Source organism: Pongo abelii, chromosome 10 (assembly GCF_028885655.2).
Source record: "Pongo abelii isolate AG06213 chromosome 10, NHGRI_mPonAbe1-v2.0_pri, whole genome shotgun sequence".
Classification (NCBI taxonomy): Eukaryota; Metazoa; Chordata; class Mammalia; order Primates; family Hominidae; genus Pongo; species Pongo abelii.
Window position 1 is genome coordinate 28,331,046 of NC_071995.2, and position 23,307 is coordinate 28,354,352.

General features: G+C 39.0%; 1 protein-coding gene across 5 annotated transcripts in view; it reads left to right on the forward strand.

Moving 5' to 3' along the window:
- LOC100440134 (liprin-beta-1) overlaps positions 1 to 23,307 on the forward strand; it is a 155,337-nt gene that overhangs the window by 2,602 nt on the left and 129,428 nt on the right. For 4 of the 5 annotated variants that reach the window (XM_054527017.2, XM_054527020.2, XM_054527018.2 and 1 more), the window contains exon 2: positions 10,718 to 10,792. The gene's annotated coding sequence lies outside the window, so the exon portion shown is untranslated. Of the gene's footprint in view, positions 1 to 10,713; positions 10,793 to 23,307 lie in introns of all 5 variants that reach the window. The other variant, XM_063711720.1, reaches the window with a different exon arrangement.

The following is a 23,307-nucleotide window of genomic DNA, read 5'->3' on the forward strand; positions in this document are numbered from 1 at the left end:
GGTCTGGTGTCTGGCGGGGCACCTTCTCACTGTCCTCACATGGTAGAAGAAGCAAGGGAAACTCTTGGGCCTCTTTAGAGGTACTAATCCCACTCATGAGGCCTTTACCTTCTTGACCTAATCATTTTTCAAAGGCTCGACCCATCATCATTCGTATGTTAGGATTTCAACATACAAATTTGTGGGGTTGGGAGGGATACAAGCATTCAGAGCATAGCACTATTTTAATAATCATTTCAAATAGAGTCATTCTGTACCCAGTCTGGATTTTTGTTTGTTTTACTTGACCTCATTCACTTGGGTAGGAAAAAAATCTCATGGACTCATTGATAGCCCCAGGGGTAAGATTGGGGCAGAAAGAGCAGAGGCACTCATTTACTGTGAGGTAAGAAATCTGTTTCAGATCACCTTGTGTGCAGTTCAGGATAAAATTTAATAAAGATGAATAGTAAAAATCCAATACTAAGAGATATAACTCAGGAGTCAAAAGAAGGAATCAGAAAGATCAGAGCATACTTCGGAATGTAATGAAAACAAACTGTACATAGAAACTTGTGGTATTTGGCCAAGACAGCATGTAGGAGAAAATGCAAGTATTACCTTTCTTGCTTGTATTAGGATAAAAAGCTGAAAATTAACAAGCTAAGTATCTAACTGAAAGAGAAAGAAAGAAGAAATAATAAAGATAACAGCAGAAATTAAGAAAACAACCATACCATAGAATAAACAAAGCCCAAAGTTGAGATTCAAAAAGAGTATGGCTGAAAAAAGAGTTTTGGCTATTGATTGAATTATTTACAATTTAAATGGTCCTTTAAATCCTTCAAACTTAATCCTTTAAACTTCAAAAAAAGTTTAAATTTGGCTAACGCGGCGACTCACACCTGTAGTCCCAGCACTTTGGGAGGCAAAGGTGGGTGGATCACCTGAGGTCAGGTGTTCAAGACCAGCATGGCCAACATGGAGAAACCCCGTCTCTACTAAAAATACAAAAAATTAGCCAGGCGTGGTGGTGGGCGCCTGTAATCCCAGCTACTCGGGAGGCTAAGGCAGGAGAATCGCTTCAGCCTGGGAGGTGGAGGTTGCAGTGAGCCGAGATTGCGCCATTGCACTCCAGCCTGGGCAACAAGGGCAAAACTCCATCTCAAAAAAAAAGTTTAATACATAATTTAATAAATTTAAATAGATAAACAAGGTCTCACTCTTGTCTTCCAGGCTGCAGTGCAGTGGCACAATCACAGTTCATTGCAGCCTTGACCTCCTGGGCTCAAGCTATCCTCCCACCTCAGCCTCCCGAGTAGCTCGGATGGCAGGCTTATTCCACCAGCTAATTTTTGTATTTTTAGTAGAGATGGGGTTTCGCAGTGTTGCCCCCGCTTATCTCAAACTCCTGGGCTCAACCGATCCGCCCATTTCGACCTCCCAAAGTGCTGGGATTACATGCATGAGCCACCACACCCGATTTGACTCAATAGTCAAAACTCTTTTTTGGAGACGGAGTTTCGCCCTTGTCGCCCGGGCTGGAGTGCAGTGGCGTGATCTCAGCTCACTGCAACCTCCATCTCCCGGGTTCAAGTGATTCTCATGCCTCAGCCTCCTGAGTAGCTGGGATTACAGGCACCTGTCACCACGCCTGGCTAATTTTTGTATTTTTAGTAGAGACAGGGTTTCACCATGTTGACCAGGCTAGTCTTGAACTCCTGACATTAGGTGATCCGCCTGCCCCCGGCCTCCCAAAGTGTTGAGATTACAAGCGTGAGCCACTGCGCCCGGCTGTCAAAACTCTTAATTAGCCTGGTGTGGTAGTGCATGCCTGAAGTTCCAGCTACTCAGTTGGGAGGATCGCTTGAACCTGGGAGGTACAGGTTGCAGTGAGCTGTGATCATGACACCACACGCCAGCCTGGTGACAGACTTGTCGACAGACCCTGTCTCAAACAAAACAAAAACAAAAGGCAGTAATAAAACCTTCAGCCCCCAAGCCTAGAGAGTTTTATTAATGAGAATAATGAGTTGTGAGTTTTGCTAAATATGCCATGTTTCTTTGAATTCCAGTTTTATACAGAAAGTATAAAGCTCTTGCCAAAATTTTACAGTAACAGTACAAAAATTAAAAATAACTAAATCTCACTCTTAAACATAGAAAAATAGCAAATTAGAGACAGTGGGTATTAACAATTGCATATATCACAATAAATGTATGTTTAATCTCAGGAATGCATGGCAGTTCTATCTTTAGAAAATGTATTTTTTGTATTTTTATCAATTTAGAGATGCCCTTTTGAAAAAACGTATTACAAATTGGAATGTTCAAAGGGCAGCTGTTTTATTTTCATCCTTGCTGAAACATAAAATAATGACATGTTTTAAAATTGATAGAATCTTTGATTTGATCAAATATGGTAATGTAATTTGCCATTCTAACAGATCAAAATCAGAATCAGTATGATCATCTATCTTGATTTGCAAGAAGCATTTGATAAAATGCAAAATCCATTTATGAAAAAGCTCTTGGCAAAGGAGAAACAGCAAAGAATTTTTAAAATATAAAGGGTGTGTACAAAACTGTAGTGACCACCTTACTGAAAGGTCAAACTTGTTCCCTTTCAGCTTGGGAATAGGACAGAGCTTCATATTAAGACCACCACATCTACTCATCTTTGAGCTGGTGATTCTCACCAACACATCTAAGCATGAAAGGAATAAAAATTATAAGATAAAAAGGAAACAAAACTCTCATTACTTAAAGATGATATAATTACATAGAAAATCAAGAAGATTCCATGGATAGGCTTCCCGAAAAACAATATGTAACATACCAGCAACAAATGGTAAGAAAAACAGGTTGTTTTTTTTTCTTAAAGTACATTTTCAGTGACATTAAATAATAAGGATTCAGGAATACAATGAATATAACAAAAATCTAAGCTATCTAGGAATGCATATAACAAAAAAATTATAAAGCTTCATTTAAAACATTTTTAAACAAAATAAGTAGAAAGTAATACCATCTTTGTGGAACAGAGTCAGTATTGTAAATGTGTCAGTTTTCTTCAACTGGCCCATAGACAACACAATTTTAACTAAAATTCCAATTGGGATTTCTGTGGAACTTGATTAGTTAGGGCCAAAAGTAATCAAGATATTCGTGAGGAAGGATAACAGAATGGCAAAACTTGCTTTAATAATTTGTGCAGGGATAGACAAATACTGTACACCAGTCTCTCAATAGGGAGATCAAAACCAAATTCACAGACATGAAAAGTCGATTTATGACAGATGATGTTGCAGTCCCTGGGGAAAGAATGGAAATGGTGCTAGAATAATTGGTTTATATATGTGTTTCTATATATGTATATGCCATTACATTAAAGTCAATGCCTGTGGAGTTTGGGAGGAGTGATCAAAATGTTCTGGAATTAGATGTGATGTTTGCACAACTCTGTGAATATACTAAGAACCACTGAATTGTATATTTTTAAAGCATGGTATGTGAATAATATCTCAATAAAGCTGTTATAAAAAATATTTTAAAAATCCCAGCACTTTGGGAGGCTGAGGCGGGCGGATCATGAGGTCAGGAGTTCAAGACCAGCCCGACCAACATGGTGAAACCCCATCTCTACTAAAAATACAAAAATTAGCCGGACGTGGTGGCACGTGCCTGTAATCTAAGCTACTCAGGTGGCTGAGGCAGGAAAATCGCTTGATCCCTGGAGGCGGAGGCTGCTGTGAGCCGAGATCATGCCACTGGCACTCCATCCAGCCTGGGCAACAGAGCGAGACTCCATCTCAAAAAAAGAAAAAAATTAAAAAATCAATGACGGCCAGGTGCAGTGGCTCACACCTGTAATCCCAGCACTTTGGGAAGCCGAGGTGGCGGATCACCTGAGGTCGGGAGTTTGAGACCAGCCTGACCAACGTGGAGAAACCCCATCTCTACTAAAAGTACAAAATTAGCGGGGCATGGTGGTGCATGCCTGTAATCCCAGCTACTGGCGAGACTGAGGCAGGAGAAAAACTTGAACCCAGGAGGCGGCCGTTGTGGTGAGCCAAGAACGCGCCATTGCACTCCAGCCTGGGTAACAAGAGCGAAATTCCATCTCAAAAAAAAAAAATCAATGCCAGACCAATTGAAAACTTAACATGCGAAGGGCAAGTATTGAAGACCAAACAGATAGCAATATTTCACCACAAGAGGGCAGTTTGACCCTGAACTTTGGTGTGTGTTTGTTTTGAGATGGAGTCTTGCTCTGTTGCCCAGGCTGGAGTGCAGTGGCGCGATCTTGGCTCACTGCAACCCTCCACCTCCCGGGTTCAAGTGATTATCCTGCCTCAGCCTCCCGAGTAGCTGGAACTACAGGCACGTGCCACCACGACCGACTAATTTTTTGTGTTTTTAGTAGAGACGGGGTTTCACCGTGTTAGCCAGGATGGCCTTGATCTCCTGACCTTGTGATCCGCCCACCTCAGCTTCCCAAAGTGCTAGGATTACAGGCATGAACTTTGATTTTATACAGGAAGTGGTTGGAGGAAATGGTTGGAAAGGATGTTTCATGACTCAAAAGACTACTGGGGATTAGCTAGCTTGATAGCAGTAGCCACAAGTTAAGATTACCCTGGAATCCAGTCAAAGCTGGTGTCATGATTCTAGTTTGAACTAGTATCTTCCTGGAGCCAGTAACATGAATATGATGACCAAATGTTTATTTCATCTGAAAACAAAAGATTATGGACACAACTTCGTGGTATGTGTCCATTTAGGCCCACCATAAAGAAGTGAAGCACTGGCATCAACCACAAAGAAAGTTATATGAGCACTTTGTCTGGATGATAAATTATCTTCTATGTGCATGTGCATGTGTTGTGTATGTTGACAGGCCACACATCAGAAACTGCCACTTCATAGCTGAAGGACAGTCCTATATGGAAACAGTATAAAAGTGTGATTAATAATATAGGCTTTTGTCCCTCCCGGCCCCGGCATTGCCACTGAATTGTGTGACCTTGGGCAAATTACCTATGTTCCAGTGCAACTGTAAAATGAGGATAATATTAGTAATTACCTCATGGTATTTTTTCCTTCTTTTTTTTTTTATTATACTTTAAGTTCTAGGGTACATGTGCACAATGTGCAGGTTTGTTACATATGTATACATGTGCCATGTTGGTGTTCTGCACCCATTAACTCGTCATTTACATTAGGTATATCTCCTAATGCTATCCCTCCCCCATTCCCCCACCCCACGACAGGCCCCAGTGTGTGATGTTACCCTTCCTGTGTCCAAGTGTTCTCCTTGTTCAGTTCGCACCTATGAGTGAGAACATGCAGTGTTTGGTTTTCTGTCCTTGCGATAATTTGCTCAGAATGATGGTTTCCAGTTTCATCCATGTCCCTACAAAGGACATGAACTCATCCTTTTTTATAGCTGCATAATATTCCATGGTGTATATGTGCCACATTTTCTTAATCCAGTCTATCACTGATGGACATTTGGGTTGGTTCCAAGTCTTTGCTATTGTGAATAGTGCTGCAATAAACATATGTGTGCATGTGTCTTTATAGCAGCATGATTTATAATCCTTTGGGTATATACCCAGTAATGGAATGGCTGGGTCAAATGGTATTTCTAGTTCTAGATCCTTGAGGAATTGCCGCACTGTCTTCCACAATTGTTGAACTAGTTTACAGTCCCACCAGCAGTGTAAAAGTGTTCCTATTTCTCCACATCCTCTCCAGCACCTGTTGTTTCCTGACTTTTTAATGATTGCCATTCTAACTGGTGTGAGATAAACTTCTCCGAGCTAAAGGAAGAAGTCTGAACCCATCAGAAAGAAGCTAAAAACCTTGAAAAAAGATTAGATGAATGGCTAACTAGAATAACCAGTGTAGAGAAGTCCTTAAATGATCTGATGGAGCTGAAAATAATGGCACGAGAACTATGTGACAAATGCACAAGCTTCAGTAGCCGATTTGATCAACTGGAAGAAAGGGTATCAGTGATTGAATATCAAATGAATGAAATGAAGCGAGAAGAGAAGTTTAGAGAAAAAAGAGTAAAAAGAAATGAACAAGCCTCCAAGAAATATGGGACTATGTGAAAAGACCAAATCTACGTCTAATTGGTGTACCTGAAAGTGATGGGGGGAATGGAACCAAGTTGGAAAACACTCTGCAGGATATTATCCAGGAGAACTTCCCCAACCTAGCAAGGCAGGCCAACATTCAAATTCAGGAAATACAGAGAACGCCACAAAGATACTCCTCGAGAAGAGCAACTCCAAGACACATAATTGTCAGATTCACCAAAGTTGAAATGAAGGAAAAAATGTTAAGGGCAGCCAGAGAGAAAGGTCTGGTTACCCACAAAGGGAAGCCCATCAGACTAACAGCTGATCTCTCGGCAGAAACTCTACAAGCCAGACGAGAGTGGGGGCCAATATTCAACATTCTTAAAGAAAAGAATTTTCAACCCAGAATTTTATATCCAGCCAAACTAAGCTTCATAAGTGAAGGAGAAATAAAATCCTTTACAGACAAGCAAATGCTGAGAGACTTTGTCACCACCAGGCCTGCCCTAAAAGAGGTCCTGAAGGAAGCGCTAAACATAGAAAGGAACAACCAGTACCAGCCACTGCAAAAAACATGCCAAAATGTAAAGACCGTCAATGCTAGGAAGAAACTGCATTAACTAACGAGCAAAATAACCAGCTAATATAATGACAGGATCAAATTCACACATAACAATATTAACCTTAAATGTAAATGGGCTAAATGCTCCAATTAAAAGACACAGACTGGCAAATTGGATAAAGAGACAAGACCCATCAGTGTGCTGTATTCAGGAGACCCATCTCGTGCAGAGACACACATAGGCTCAAAATAAAGGGAGGGAGGAAGATCTACCAAGCAAATGGAAAACAAAAAAAGACAGGGGTTGCAATCCTAGTCTTTGATAAAACAGAATATAAACCAACAAAGATCAAAAGAGACAAAGAAGGCCGTTATATAATGGTAAAGGGATCAATTCAACAAGAAGAGCTAACTGTCCTAAATATATATGCACCCAATACAGGAGCACCCAGATTCATAAAACAAGTCCTTAGAGACTTATAAAGAGACTTGGACTCCCACACAATAATAATGGGAGACTTTAACACCCCACTGTCAACATTAGACAGAGCAACAAGACAGAAAGTTACTAAGGATATCCAGGAATTGAACTCAGCTCTGCACCAAGCGGACCTAATAGACATCTACAGAACTCTCCACCCCAAATCAACAGAATATACATTCTTCTCAGCACCACATTGCACTTATTCCAAAATGGACCACATAGTTGGAAGTGAAGCACTCCTCAGCAAATGTAAAAGAACAGAAATCACAACAAACTGTCTCTCAGACCACAGCACAATCAAATTAGAACTCAGGATTAAGAAACTCACTCAAAACCGCTCAACTACATGGAAACTGAACAACCTGCTCCTGAATGACTACTGGGTACATAACGAAATGAAGGCAGAAATAACGGTGTTTTTTGAAACCAATGAGAACAAAGACACAACATACCAGAATCTCTGGGACACATTTAAAGCAGTATGTAGAGGGAAATTTATAGCACTAAATGCCCACAAGAGAAAGCAGGAAAGATCTAAAATTGACACCCTAACATCACAATTAAAAGAACTAGAGAAGCAAGAGCAAACACATTCGAAAGCTAGCAGAAGGCAAGAAATAACTGAGATCAGAGCAGAACTGAAGGAAATAGAGACACAAAAAACCCTTCAAAACAATGAATCCAGGAGCTGGATTTTTGAAAAGATCAGCAAAATTAATAGACCACTAGCAAGTCCAATGAAGAAAAGAGAAGAATCAAATAGATGCAATAAAAAATGATAAAGGGGATATCACCACTGATCCCACAGAAATACAAACTACCATCAGAGAATACTATAAATACCTCTACGCAAATAAACTAGAAAATCTAGAAGAAATGGATAGATTCCTGCACACATACACCCTCCCAAGACTAAACCAGGAAGAAGTTGAATCCCTAAATAGACCAATAACAGGCTCTGAAATTGAGGCAATAATTAATAGCCTACCAATCAAAAAGAGACCTCATGGTATTTTTATGGAATGTAAATCAGTTTGTAGATGAGCAGGAGTCCAGTATCATCCTTTAAGATATATCTGGTTTTTATAGGGTCAGACCGGTGAATTAAGTAGGCACTTGATGGGGATCACAGTGCCTGCAACTTTTGGGTCTTTAAGGATGACTTTAAGGTCTACCATAGTCCCAGGCAATATTGTTTTTAATTTACAATTTTTTTTACATTTTTACAATTATTTATAATATTTGTCTTTTATGTACAATATTGTCAATGCTGTATTCTTTTAAAATTTACTATATTGGCTGAGACAGGATGAGAGGGACAGTTTCAGAGTCTCCACTTGGCTTTCCCCACTTCCGTAGCTCTTATACCATTGGTTAAGAAACCAGTGTGGGGGTTGTGCTAACTACAAAGTCAGTGACCAGGGAAATAATCGCTGATGGGTCATGAAACCAGTGGACCTACTGTGAGTGGGATCTTTGCAAGGACCCCATGTATCATCTGGCAACCATAACCCTTTTCCCCAACAAGGTGGCCGTGATAGTGCCCCTTTGAATTAATTCTGCATTAATTCTTAGGTATTAATGTCAAAAGAGACTCTGCCACCAACAAACTCCTCAAAATGCCTTGGCTTGTCTCTTTCCCTTGTATACAGTAACCTGAGTAAATGGCCACAAGTCTCTTTGGGATAGGTATGAGAGAATCATTGTAAACACTTGCATTATAGGGTTTTTCTCACGCAAGATCCTCATTGTTGTTCAGTCACTGGGTTCTGAATCTGAAAAAGGTCTCAAGTTCTGAAACAGGGAAGAGATCATGACTTTTTGTTGGGAAGTTCTCAGGATTTTAGTCATCTATCTTTGTTGTGTATCATATGGCATGTACTCTTTGTGTCTGGCTTCTTTCATTAAGTACAATGATTTTGAGATTTACACATATTGTTAGTGCATCGATCTTTTTATTTTTGAATAGCATCCCATTTAATTGATTCCATTGATTGCAATGCTGCCCATCTCTCTTGCCCGTAGGGACTCATGTTCTCTTAATCTTCATAGCTCTCCGAGGGTTGGAAACTCCATTACTTGCTACTCAAGACTTTGCTGTTATTACAGTAATTAAGCCTATTTTGGTTTTGATGGTTTAGATTTGCCACCAGGCACCTTTTGTTTGGGGATCCTGTTATTCCCATTGCCATCATGTAGTGTAGTTTGGTACCAACATCAACCGTCAGACTTAGCCACTGGTGTCTAGAACCAGCTCTCACAAGATGGATTTATTCTCATCAACTCTCACAAGATTGTTACATTTTTTGAAATTTTATGAACCAGTTGTTAGCCAAGATGTTGAGTGTAATATGACAGGAGAATGATCCATCCCTATGTCGATATACTCTCCCTTATCCAACATTATTCTTGACTGCATTTTCACGTGCCAGTCTCATGTGTATTTTCTCAGCTCCTGATGGTACATCTTAACTAGGACCTGCAGCACCTTTTCCTCCATAACAGGCCCAGCACCCCCAAGCTGTGTTATATCATGATTGATCCTAATTTTTTATTGGGTAGCCAGAATGTGAGGTGGGAGTTGCCTTACTCTGTTCTCACATTGCTATAAGGAAATACCTGCGATTAGGTAATTGATAAAGAAAAGAAGTTTAATTGGCTCACTTTTCTGCAGGCTATACAGGAAGCACAATGCTAACAAGTGCTTGGCTTCTGCGGAGGCCTCAGGAAACTTACAACCATGGCAGAAGGTGAAGGGGGAGCAGGCATATCACATGGCCAGAGCAAGAGCAAGAAAATGAGGGGGAGATGCTTTTAAATGACCAGATCTTACAAGAGCTCACTCACTATTGTGATGACAGTACCAAGACGATGGTGCTAAGCCATTCATGAGAAATCTGCCACCGTGATCCAATCACCTCCGACCATGGCCTACCTCCAACATTGGGGATTTTTTATATGAGATTTGGGTGGGGACACACATCCAAAGTATATCAGGTGTGTATCCTGGGCAGAGGTGGGTGGGTGGGGGGTGGCTTTTATCTTGCAAAGCAGAGGACTTGGCATCATCTTCCGGGAAATGGTAGAGCTAACCTTTAAGAGAGGGAGAGGAGAAGGCTGCTTGTGCCAGCCCAGAGGAATCGGGAATTGTGATTCAAGATTTTCAGCATATTAACCAAGAGGACCCATTCTAAGTCTTAAGATCACAGTCCTTCCCATCAGTACCCTCCCTGACCTTGATGAAGCCAACTTGCCTGAGTTGAGAATGATATATTTCTAGAGCTTGTTCACTACTCTTGGAATTAAAGGCTGAATCTGATCCTCAGTTTTTTCTGCCTCCAGACTACAAGAGATGAGCATCTGCTCCCAAAGAGGCCTTCTAGCTTTCACACTTTGCCTTCAGTCGATGATTAATAACCTTAGCCTTTCATTTTTCCCCCGAAGTATTCATTGATAGCATTTAGCAACCATCATATTCCAGTTTTTTTGTTTGTTTACGGATTTATTGAAGTTTAATTGATGACAATAAACTGCATATGTGTTTGTGTGTGTGTGTGTAGTGCACAATTTGCTAAGTTTTTGTTTTTGTTTTTGAGACAGGGTCTTGCTCTGCCACACAGGCTGGAGTGCAATGGCACAGTCATAGCTCACTGCAACCTCAACCTTCCACATTTGGTAAGTTTTGACATATATCTATGAAGCCATTATCAAAATCAAGACAACAAACATTTCATCAACCCCAAAAGTTTCCTCCTGCTCCTTTTAGTTTTATCCTTCCTTCTATCCCCAGGTAACTCCTGATTTGCTTTCTGATAGGTTAGTTTGCATTTTCTAGAATTTTATATAAATGGAATAATACAGCATGTATTCTTTTTTTTTTTTTGGTCTGGCTACGTTCATTAAGTATAATGATTTTGAGATTTATATATCTCGTTGATGTATCAATCTTTATTGTTGAATAATGTATCCCATTTAATAGATCTATCAAATGTGTTTATCCGTTGATCTGTTGATGGACATTTGGGCTATTTCCAGGTTTGGGCTATTACGAATAAAGCTGCTATGAATATTCGTATACAAGTCTTTGTGTGGACATGTTCCCTTATTTCTTGAATAAATATGTAGGAGTGGAATGGCTGGGATATTTGGTAAAAGTGTTTTAAGTTTTCAAGAAAGTGCCAATCTATTTTCCAGTCATTGTACTCTTTTGCGTTCTCATCAGCAGTGTATGAGAGTTCCAGCTCCCCCACACCTTCACCCGCAGTGGACAAAGTCTTTTAACTTTAGCCATTCTAGTGGGTGTATAATGGTAACTCATTGTAGTTTTTTCATTTCATTTTTAAATTGAGGTACAATTGACATACAATGAACTGCACCTATTTAAACTGTACAATTTGATGAGTTTGACATATGTATATACCAATGAAACCAACACAATCAAGATGATAAATATATTCATCACCCTCAAAAGTTTTCTCATACCCCTATAAAATTCTGTCTTCTCTCCCCTCCTTGCTCCTGCTTCCCTACCCCAGATAACCACTAATCTTCCTTCTGTCATTATAGATTAGTTTGCATTTTCTAGAGTTTTATATAAATGGAATCTACAGTATGTACTTTATATATATCAATAGGTCATGCCTTTTTGTTACTTAGATCTTTGTTACTGTGACATATTTCACTGTATGGCTAAACCATTATCAATTTACCTGTTGACAGACATTTGGGTTGTTTCTAATTTTTGCCCAACACAAATAAAGTGGCTATGAACATTTACATACAAGTATTTGTATGGACTTAAGCTTTAATTTCTCTTAGGTAAATACCTAAGGAGTAGAATGGCTGGATCATATAATAGGTGTATATAGTATTTAACTTTTTTTTATAACACTGTAAAACTGTTTCATAGTGGTTGTATGGAAATAAAAATGAGAAACAAAATAAAACAAATGTATACCAAAACATGTTTAATGTTTCACCTTCAGGAAAAGGGAACACTTTACAATGAGTGAGAAAATATATATCCACATTTTGAAAAAAACTCCCAAGATAAAAGACATTTTGACAACAGATATTTGGAAATATTTCCATCGTTACAAGAGTTTATTGTCAAAAATGATGTATGTCCATCTATAAAACTCTCCTATCTGAAGATTTAAAATGTTGCTAAAACAAATTTATCTGCTCTATTTTTAAATATTTTCAAAAAGTTAGTTTTGAACCTATTTGCTTAAAATATGAAAATGCAAAACCTTTTGTTGCTTCCAAGAGTAATTTATTGACATCGAAGAAAATATAAATTTATTACTTAAACAAAAATCTCCCTTTTTTGCTCCTCTTTCTTTTTTGTTTTGTTTTTATAACTGGACAAATAATAATTGTACATATTCATGGGGTACCTAGTAATGTTTCAATACATATACTGTAGTGATTAGATCAGGGTAATTAACATATCTTTTTAATTGGTGAATGGACTGAAAAATTAATACTCTGATTTAGTAAGTGAAGCTAACCCTTCCATTTGAATCCATACTTCTCTGCAGGATCTTTTTTTAGCTTTGAGAGCCATTAACACCAAATATTGAAGTAAACTAAACTTATAACCAGACCATCATATCATTTTATCTCATAAAATGAAGCAAGTATTCCTGTCACTTCTGGGAATACAACTGAACAGTATTGTATGCTAGTGAAAAAAATTTGAGTTTTCAGGTGAAAATTGGAATTTTGGAAAACTTGTATCCTCCCTATGAGCTTGACAGCTTCCCAATATTTAGAGACTTTTCTGATATATTTATGGTGAGACCAGTGATAATATTAACAATTGTTATTTTTGAAATATTGCTTAATGAAACCCATCAATACCAACCCAAATTTTATAAAAACAAAGCATATTTAAAAACATTTCTTGGGAGGGCACGGTGGCTCATGCCTATAATCCCAGCACTTTGGGAGGCCGAGACAGGCAGATTACTTGAGGCCAGGAGTTCAAGACCACCCTGGCCAACATGGTGAAACCTCCATTTCTACTTAAACAAAAAAACAGAATTCTTGCAATATAGGTGACCCTCATAAATCACATAACTCTTCTGAGAGTAAAAGAGGTGCATTTTTTGTTAGAGTTATCCAGACTTTTTACATTAATTATATTTATATTTTTCAGATCCCAAATTGGCAAAAGTTGGAGAATTTTTCTTAAATTACAATTTTCTTCTGCCAGAGCCAAAAATGTAAGAAAACTCCTAGATACCATGGTTATATCCATAATCTTAAAATTATTGTTCTCAGCACAATGAAGAAATTATTGAGAACAAGTCCCTTCCAAAGAAAAAAAGAATCCAATAAGAGATTAAATATGCATTGTAATTTTAGAAGACAGTTAAGTTGCATCCTCACTAGAATGCTCTCTCAGACACTGGCTTATTCTAAATGCGTCAGCAAGTAATCAAAGAGTACAGTAAATACCTATTCTTCCTTAGAACACTGCTGGAACAGATTTCCCCCTAACCCTGGCTAAGGCTCTCTTTATTTATTAGATGGATTAAACTTAATTCCCTTGATTTGTACTTATTCTAATAACAGTTGATCCATAGGAATTCAGAAAGGCTTTTTCAGACTTGAGATTTAAGTGCAATGTCAGCTTTTTTTTTTTTTTTTTTTTTTTTTAAGTTTGGCTAAAGCAAAGCAAGGGAATTATTGCCAAGTAGAGCACACTATGCAGAACCTGGGACATATAGGATGACTCAGCATTGCATTTTAGTCTCATGACTTTGCTGGGAATCAGATGCAGCTATCGAGAATACCAGCAGCATTGGCTTCAGGTTTAGTAGCCATGAGTTGAGTTTAGGAAAGGCAGAATCTTACTAAGCAAACTCCTGATTATTGCTGCAAGAACTTCTTGGTCAAAGCATTCTTGACATATCATCCTTGAAAAACTCTTTACTATATGGAAAACGTAAAGAACAATGGGTGAGAGCACAGGCTCTGGGTTTGAACCTTGGCTATACCACCACTTACACATCATGTGACCGTGGTTAAGTCCCACGGTTAAGTCCCATCATCACTCCATGTCTCAGTTACCATATATACAAAATAACAATAACATACTGCTAAATACTTACTAAATCCTTTACATTTATTATTAATATAAGCCACATGATCCCATTATTATTATTACATTAATAATAAATGTAAAGGATTTAGTCTGGTACTAAATGACCAGTAAATGTTATTTATAATTGGTTTGCTTTATTATTTATTTATTTAGATAGAGTTTCACTCCCATTGCCTAGGCTGGAGTGCAGTGGCACTCAAGTGATTCTCCTGCCTCAGCCTCCCAAGTAGCAGGGACCACAGGTACACCACCATGCCCAACTAATTTTTTTTTTTTTTTTTTTGAGACGGAGTCTCACTCTGTCACCAGGCTGGAGTGCAGTGGCATGATCTCGGCTCACTGCAACCTCCACCTCCTGGGTTCAAGCAATTCTCCTGTCTCAGCCTCCCGAATAGCTGGGACTACAGGCGTGTGCCACCATGTTCAGCTAATTTTTGTATTTTTAATAGAGACGGGGTTTCACCATGTTGTCCAGGATGTTCTCAATCTCTTGATCTCGTGATCTGCCCACCTTGGCCTCCCAAAGTGCTGGGATAATAGGCGTGAGCCACCACGCCTGGCCTGCTAATTTTTAATATTTTTTGTAGACACAGGGTTTCACCATGTTGCCCAGGCTGCTCTTGAACTCCTGAGCTCAAGTGATCTGCCTGCCTTGGCCTCCCAAAGTGCAGAGATTACAAGTGTGAGTCACCATGTCAGACCAGTTTGCTTTATTTCTTAAGCCTCACAACATCCCTGTAGTTATTGTGGGGTAGGTATCTGCTATGGTTTGAATGTCCACTCCAAAAGTCATGTTGAAATTTAATTGCCATTGTAACAGTACTAAGAGGTGGAACTTTTAAGAGGTGATTAGGCCATGAGAGCTCTCATAAATGTATTAACGACATTATTGTGGGAGTGGGTTCATTATTGCAGGACGGGGTTCCTCATAAAAGGATGAGTTTGGTGCCCCGTTTGTTTGTCTCTCAAGGTCTCTTGCTTTTCCACCTTCTGCTATGGGATGTCATAACAAGAAGACCTTCATCAGATGCTGGTACCTTGATCTTGAACTTCCCCACCTGCAGAACTATGAGAACATAAATTTCTATTCACTTAAAATTACCCAGTCTGTAGTATTCTGTTATAGCAGCAGAAATCAGACTAAGGCAGTATCCCTAAGGGTAAATTGAGTTTATTCCCGAGAGTAAACTGAGGCTCAGAAGTTAATTGTCCATTGACCCAGAGCCTGTGTGTGGCAGTTCCTGTGATTCCAAACAAGGCACTTCCCAATATGTCATTCTAAATCTACAAATTTCATTTATGTCTTGTAAGTGTAGAAATCAGAAACATCATAAAAGCTCAGTCTCTTACATGGTCTTAGACTTTGCCAAATTAAGATTTATAGAATTAATAAATAAGTGTATGAGGCTGGGCGCAATGGCTCATGCCTGTAATCCCAGCACTTTGGGAGGCTGAGGTGGGTGGATCACCTGAGGTCAGGAGTTTGAGACCAGCCTGGCCAACATGGCAAAACCCTGTCTCCACTAAAAATACAAAAATTAGCCAGTAGTGGTGGTGCGTGGCTGTAGTCCCAGCTACTCAGGAGGCTGAGGCAGGAGAGTTGCTTGAACCTGGGAAGTGGAGGTTGCAGTGAGCCAAGATCCCACCACTGCACTCCAGTCTGGGCAACAGAACGAGACTCTGTCTCAAAAAAAAAAATTAATTAATTAAAAAGTGTATGAGAAATTTGACTCTTCTTGAACAAAGCATGCATTATTTAATTGTTGAGTTTATTTAATTTTCTGTTGACCATATTTTGTTTTGTTGCCTTAATATGATAATAGGGCAGAGACAATATTGTAGAGAGTTCAGCACAGTGGCCTGAAAAATTGAGGATACTAGAAAAGTTCTTTTATCTATTAATCTATCCAGCAGATATTTATTGCAGCCCCTATTGTATGCAGGCACTGCTGGGATACAGCAATGGATACATCAGGCAAGGTTCTTGCTCTTATAGAAAAGACATTATAGAGAGAGGAGAAGAACATTTATTCCATCAATAAATACATAAAAAAGACAATTTCAGATAGTGTAAATAACAGCTAAGAAGACAATAAAACAGGATGATTGGATACAGGAGATGGGAAGAGATGGTGAGAAGTGGGGAAGACTTAGATATAGTTAAATGGAAAGGCTTGTCTTTGGAAGTGGCATATGAGCTCAGTACTTCTTTTTTTTGAGACAGAGTCTCACTCTGTTGCCCAGGCTGCAGTGCAGTGGCACAATCTTGGCTCACTGCAACCTCTGCCTCCTGGGTTCAAGCGAGTCTCATGCCTCAGCTGGGATTACAGGCGTGTGCCACCATGCCCAGGTAATTTTTGTATTTTTTTGTAGAGACAGGGTTGCGCCATGTTTACTAGCCTGGTCTCGAACTCCTGACCGCAAGTGATCAGCCCACCTCAGCCTCCCAAAGTGCTGGGATTACAGGCATGAGCCACTGCACCTGGCCCTCAATACTTTGATCATTAGAGGAAACCACTGAGCAAAGAACCAGGACTCATTCAGTGGGAACAGCAAGTGCAAAGACTCTAAGGTAGGAACAAGCTTGGCACTTCCTTGAAATAAGAAGAAAAAATAATTGTAAATAATGAAACTAAAAATCCTTACAAGGCCTTTTTTGTCCATTTAAAAACAATACAGGCTTTTAATCACCAAATGCATCAGTCATCTTTATTTACCTTCTAGAAAAAAGGATAGGAGTGGCTGAGGTGTACATTTCCTTTGAAGTATTTTGAAGGAAAAAACTGGTTTCAGCTTGTTGATTCTTATTACAGTGCCAAAATATGTACTAGTCTTTCTTCAGTGGATATTTGAGAACCAAAATTTTTATACTTAGGATTGTCGGTACATCTGTGCAACGTTAGTTTCTTTTAAGAAACTTTACCAAGAACCTGGAATTCAGTATCCTAATTTATAAATCTGATTTCTTTTTTTTAACTTTTAAGTACAGGGTACATGTACAGGTTTGTTACATGGGTAAACTTGTGTCATGGGAGTTTGTTGTACAGATTATTTTGTCACTCAGGTATTAAGCCTCGTACCCATTAGTTATTTTTTCTGATCCTCTCCCTCCTCCCGCACTCCACCCTTCACCCTCCTGCAGGCCCTAGTATCTGTTGTCGCCCTCTCTGTGTCCATGTGTTCGCTTCATTTAGTTCCCACGTATAAGTGAGAACATGTGGTATTTGGCATTTTGTTCCTGTGTTAGTTTGCTAAGGATAATGACCTCCAGCTCCATTCACATTCCTACAAAGGGCATGATCTTGTTCTTTTTAATGGCTGCATAGTATTCCATGGTGTATATGTACCACATTTTCTTTGTCCAGTCTACCATCCATGAGCATTTTGGTTGATTTCATGTCTTTGCTGTTATTAATAGTGCTGCCTTGAATGTATGCATGCATATGTCTTTATGATAGGATAATTTGTCATCTGGGTATATACCCATCAATGGGATTGCTGGGTCAAATGATAGTTTTGTTTTTAGGTTTTTTGAGGAATCGCCACGCTGCTTTCCACAATGGTTGAACTAATTTACACTCCTACCAACAGTGTGTAAGTGCTCCTTTTTCTCTGCAACCTCACCAGCACCTGTTATTTTTTGACTTTTTAGTAAGAGCCATTCAGACTGGTGTGAGATGGTATCTCCTTGTGGGTTTGATTTGCATTTTTCTATTGATTAGTGATGTTGAGCTTTTTTTCATATGCTTATTGGCTGCATATATGTCTTCTTTTGAAAAGTGTCTGCCCATGTCCTTTACCCACTTTTTAATGGAGTTGTTTTTTTCTTATAAACATAAATCTGATCTTTAAGTGCACAGTTGTCCACACCCATGAAAATATAGAAATTTATGCCCACTTTTTCTCTCTTCTCATTCTTTCCTCACTCCATGTGTTATTCAGAAGTTTCTCTTTTTACTTTCTTACTCTCTTATATATACACACACACTCAGATAATATCACACGAATACCCATTGTGTACATTTTTCTAAATGTTTATATAAAATGTCCAGAATAGGCAACCCTATAGAGTTAGAAAATTAGTTTAGTGGTTACCTAGGACTGGGGGTATGGGAGAATTGTATATGATAGCTAAGGGCTGCAGGATTTCTTTTTGTGGCAATGAAAATGTGAAAGCAATTGAGGTGATGGATGCACAACTTTTTGAATAGACTAAAAGCCATTGAATTGTATACTGTAAATGGGTGAATTGCATGATATATGAATTATATTTCAATAAAGTTGTTGAAAAAGCTAATAGAAAGCCAGGCACAGGCCAGGCGCCATGGCTCACACTTGTAATCCTAGCCTTTTGGGAGGCCAAGGTGGGCAGATGCCAGGAGTTCAAGACCAGCCTGGCCAACATGGTGAAACCCCATCTCTACTAAAAATACAAAAATTAGCAGGGCATGGTGGCACTTGCCTATAATCCCAGCTGCTTGGGAGGCTGAGGCATGAGAATTGCTTGAACCTGGCAGGCAGAGGTTGCAGTGAGCCAAGATCGTGCTGCTGCATTCCAGCCTAGGTATCAGAGCAAGATTCTGTCTCAAAAAAAGAAAAAAAAAAAAAAATGAAGCCAGGCACTGTGGCACGCACCTGTAGTTCTAATAGCTGATAGAGGAGAAAAATGAAATAACAATAGTTTGATACAAAGCAAGGCATGAAGGGTGAAATAAAGGAATAAAAAACAGATGGGACAAACGAGTAGAAAGATGGTACACTTAAACCCAAGCATTTTTGATAATTACATTTAACTAGACTGAAGATTCTCCTTGAAAATATATACATTGAAATGCAAAGGGCCAAGAAATAACAAGATTGACTTTGAAACTATAATAACTAAGACTGTATAATATTGGTTCAAGAATAGACACACAGATCAGTGGAACAGAACGCTGATCCTGGGACAGATCTGCATGAAAAGAGTCACATGATTTATAAGAAAGACACCACTACAATTCAGCAGGGGAAAGGATGGTCTTTTCAATAAATGGTGCCAGGTCCACTGGGTTTCAATATGGAAAAAAATTAACCCTCATTCCTACTGCATACCATAAAAAATTAATTTGAGATGGTCAAATACCTAGATGTAGGTTTAGACCAGTCCAAATAAAGCTCTGGAAGAAAATATAGGAAAATATCTTCATGACCTTAGTGTAGAGAAAAATATCATAAGCAGGACACAAATGTACTATCTGTAATAGAAAAGACTGATAAATTATACTTCAGTAAAATTAAGAACTTCAGGCTGGGTGTTTTGCCTCAAACCTGAAATCCCAACACTTTAGGAGGCCAAGGTGGGCGGATAGCTTGAGTCCAGGAGGTCAAGACCCAGCCTGGGCAACATGGCAAGACTCCATCTGTATAAAACATTTTTAAAAAATTAGCTAGGTGTGATGGCACATGCCTGTAGTCCCAGCTATTCAGGAGGCTGAGGTGGGAGATTAGCTTGAGCCCAGGAGGTCAAAGCTACAGTGAGCCATGATTGGGCCACTGTGCTTCAGCCTGGGTGACAGAGTGAGACCCTGTCTCAAAGAAAAAATAATTAAGAACTTCTGTTTATCAAAAGACAGAATTAATTGAGTGGAAAAGCAATGGACTGAGAGAAGATAGTTATAGATATATATTTTTGAGATAGAGTCTTGCTCTATTGCCCAGGCTGGACTGCAGTGGCAGTCTTAGCTCACTGCAACCTCTGCCTCCTGGGTTCAAGCAATTCTTGTGCCTCAGCCTCCTGAATAGCTGGGATTGCAGTCGCACCACCACACCCACTAATTTTTGTATTTTCATTTGAGATGCAGTTTTGCCATGTTGGCCAGGCTGGTCTCGAACTCCTGGCCTCAAGTGATCTGCCCGCCTCGGCTTCCCAAGCTGCTGGGATTACAGGTGTGAGCCACTGTGCCTGGCCTTGAGAGAAAATATCTTTAATACATATATCCAATAAAAATCTCATACATAGACTATGCAAGGAGACTCCAAAACTTCATGAAAAATGGAATTAAAAGGGAAAACATAAACTTTATTTCTCAACATACTTCATCAGGCTCAACACACTTTTGTAAGCAGTGACACCAGCCATTTTGTCCACCCCTAAAGAACTGAGGATCCTGGGAATTTAACCATGTCAATGCAGTCTTTTTTACATTATCAACTGAAGAAAAATTGGTGCCCTTTAAAGATTTTTTTGAGGCAAAAAAAGTAAGAAGGAGCTAAATCAGGATTGTAAGGTAGACTTATAATGAGTTCTCATCAAAATGTTCACAAATGTCCCTTGACTGATGAGAGGAATGAGCAGGAGCATTGTCATGGTGGAGAAGAACTCTCTGGTGAAGCTTTCCAGGCATTTTTCTGCTAACTGGCTAACTTTCTCAAAACTCTGATAATAAGCATTGTCATAATATTGTCATTTTTTTTTGAGACAAAGTCTCGCTCTGTCGCCCAGGCTAATGTGCAGTGGCGTGATCTCATCTCACTGCAACGTCCGCCTCTCAGATTGAAGCGATTATCCTGCCTCAGCCTCTCAAGTAGCTGGGATTACAGGCATTGAGCCACCATGCCTGGCAATATTGTCATTCTTTGGTCCTTCAGAAAGTCAATAAGCAAAGTGCATTGAGCATCCCCCAAAAATGTTGCCATCACCTTTGCTCTTGTTTTTTTTTTTTTTCTGAGACAGGGTTTTGCTCTGTCACCCAGGCTGGAGTGCAGTGGCGCTATCACGGCTCACTGCAGCCTCAACCTCCTGGGCTCAAGCGATCCTCCCACCTCAGCCACCCAAGTAGCTGGGACTATAGCCACATACCACCATGGCTGGCTAATTTTTAAGTTTTTTTTATAGAGACAAGGTCTTACTATGTTGTCAGGCTTGTCTGGAATTCCTGAGAAGTGATCCTCCTGCCTTGGTCTCCGAAAGTGCTAGGATTACAGATATGAGCCACTGTGCTCAGCCCTCCTTTACTCTTGACAAGTCCACTTTTGCTTTGACTGGACCACTTTCACCTCTTGGTAACTATTGCTTTGATTGTGCTTTCTCTTCAGGATTGTACTGGTAAACCATGTTTCATCTCCTATTACAATTCTTCTATTAAATGTTTTAGGATCTTGATCCTACTTGTTTAAAATTTCCGTTGAAAGCTCTGCTCTTGTCTGCAGCTGATCTGGGCACAATGGTTTTGGCACCCATGCAGTGGAAAGTTTGTTCAACTTTAATTTTTTAGTCAGAATTGTGTTAGCTGAACCAATTGAGATGTCTATAGTGTTGGCTGTATAGTATTGTTTCTGCTGTTAATTGTCAGTCGTCTTCAATTAGGGCTTGAAGAAAATTATATTTTTTCCTTGCAAATTGATGTGAATGGTGTGTTGTTGCAGGCTTCATCTTCAATATCACCTCATCCCTCCTAAAATGAGTTATCCATTTGTAAGCTGCTAATGTCTTTGAAGCATTGTACCCATAAACTTTTTGTAAAACATCAATAATTTCACTGTTCTTCCACTTAAGCTTCACCATAAATTTGATGTCTTGTTATTTCTTCAATTTTAGCTGAGTTCATGTTGCTCTGATAAGAGCTGTTTTCAAATTGATGTCTTATCCTTCTTAGGGCTTTAAACTAGATCCTGTTCAGACATGTTATATTAAGTTTAGTATGAGTTTATTTTGGTGCAAAAACAAATAAATCCATGCATAGTTTTTTTTCATAATACACATTTTCCATGAACTTTTCAAAGGCTCCTCCTGTAAGAAACTCCTACAAATTAGTGATAAAAAGACAGACAACTCAATATTCTTAAATGAGTAGAAATGTGTACCTCAAAGAAAGAGAATATCCATACGGCCACTAAATGTAAAAGGTGTTCATCATGCTTAGGTATCAAGAAGCCAAATATAAGCCATAATGAAATACCACTATACCTCCACCAGAATTTCAACACCAAGTTTTGGTGAGGATGCAGAGCAAATGGAACTCTCATACATTGCTCATGGGAATGCAAATTTGTACACCACTTTGGAAAAATTTTTGGCAGTATCTACAAAGCCAAACATACGCACACTCATTGAACCAGCAATTCCACTCTTCAGTATGAACACTACAGAAGTGAGTGCTTATATCCACCAAAAGACATGGATGAATGTGTTCATAGCAATTACAGTAATGGCCCTAACCTGATAAAAATTCAAATGTTCATCGTGAGTCGAATGAATACATAAATTGTGAATGAATGATAGTGATATAATAATGATACAGAAATAAAAATGAACAAACCACATTCAACAACATAGATGAATCTCACATACAAAATATTGAAAGAAGATAGACATAAAAATAATATATTGTATGATTTCATTTGTATGTAGTTCAAAAACAAGCAGAACTAATCTGTGGTAAAATTCAGATAGTCATCATTTTTAATGAAGTATTGATGGAATGGCAGGAGGAAGCTTTGTGGAATGCTGGAAATGTCTATATCTTTAGTTGATGTTTATGTAAAAATTCATTAAGCTGTACATGTAAGATTTATGCACCTTACTGCATATAAGTTATCTCAAGAATAAATAAATGGGTTGGTTGAGAGTTATATCCATATATCAGTAGACAGAATGATGGTGAATAAAATAAGCTTGATATTTGATTTTATAGGTATCAATAAGAATTCTTGGGTGGAACATGTATATGGAATATAGAATTTAAGTGAAACTTTGGTTAAAAATATGTAATATGCTAGGTGTGGTGGCTCACACCTGTAATCCCAGCACTTTTGGAGGCCAAGGCAGGCAGATTGTTTGAGCTCAGAAGTTTGAAACCAGCCTGGGCAACATGACAAAACCCTGTCTCTACTAAAAATACAATGGTATTTGTATTTTTATATTAGGGAAGCATCTTTTAAAAATTAATTAATTAATTAATTAAAAAGGTCTTGCTGCAGTGCCCAGGCTGGTCCTGAACTCCTGGTCTCAAGTGATCCTCCCAGCTACTCAGGAGGCTGATGTGGGAGGATTGCTTGAGCCCAGGAGGTTAAGGCTGCAGTGAGCCATGATCGCGGT